At 70.3% G+C, this 872-nt stretch overlaps 1 protein-coding gene across 1 annotated transcript in view; it reads right to left on the reverse strand.

Annotated features, from left to right (window-relative positions):
• The window catches only part of H696_00230 (hypothetical protein), a gene marked incomplete at both ends in the record, with an annotated part of 3,764 nt that overhangs the window by 1,010 nt on the left and 1,882 nt on the right, over positions 1-872 (reverse strand). The gene's annotated exons all lie outside the window — the stretch shown is intronic.

The raw sequence follows: 872 nt of genomic DNA on the forward strand, positions 1-872 counted from the left end.
GGAGAAGGCGCCGCGCACACGCGGGGATCGGGCAGGAGAGCAGAGGAGTGGGGAAGACCGCGCCGCCCGGGGGGACTCGGGATGGGGAGAGGAATGGGAAAGGGGGGCTGGGGGGGGGGGAGGGTGGCCTGGGAAGCGGGTAGGCAGGAGGGAGCAGAAGAGAATGGAGCCACGAATGGAGTTGAAGGGGGGGATGGCGGGGAGGGGATCGGTTGAGGCTGGGTGCTCTTCCCGGTGGCCGCCGGAGACACCTGACGCCGGCAGCACTTGAGCGGTGGCAATCGGGAAAGAATGGGGCCGGGCGAGGACAAGTCTCCCCCACAGCCGACCTTGGCCAGCCCATGCAAGCTGCTCGTGCGCGCATGAGTGAGTGAGAGGGAGAGCGAGAGGGAGAGCGAGAGGGAGAGAACCCAGATCTCCTCTGTGACGCTTCTGCCTGGAGCTGGAAGGGGATGGCTGCGAACCGGGGAGGGGTGCGCTGCGGTGGAAGGAAGATCCGGACGCAGGGGGTTGCGCGGGGGGGGCAGCCACATGCGCGGGGGTGCATGCAACCCCCCCCCCCCCCCTGAGCCGAAAAATGGGCACGCGCCCGGGCTCCAGGCCCTGCCAGATGGAGAGCGGGATCTCTTCCGGGTCGGGGAAGGGCCGGGGGGGGGGGGGATCGGGGCCTTTCAGCGGCGGGGCCACAAATCGGCCTCTAACAGGGCGCCCGGGGGAGGTGGCCCTTTCGAAGGGGCCACATCCCGCCGGAGAGACCCGGGAAGTTGGGCTCCTCCCCGGGGGGACAGGGGGTAGGAAGTGGTGGTGGATTATTTTTGCCCCACCCTGCTGTCGCCCGGTCGAGCCCCCTCCCGCCCCCCCCCGGGGGGGGG

Source organism: Fonticula alba, assembly GCF_000388065.1.
Source record: "Fonticula alba strain ATCC 38817 unplaced genomic scaffold supercont2.1, whole genome shotgun sequence".
Taxonomy (NCBI): Eukaryota; order Rotosphaerida; family Fonticulaceae; genus Fonticula; species Fonticula alba.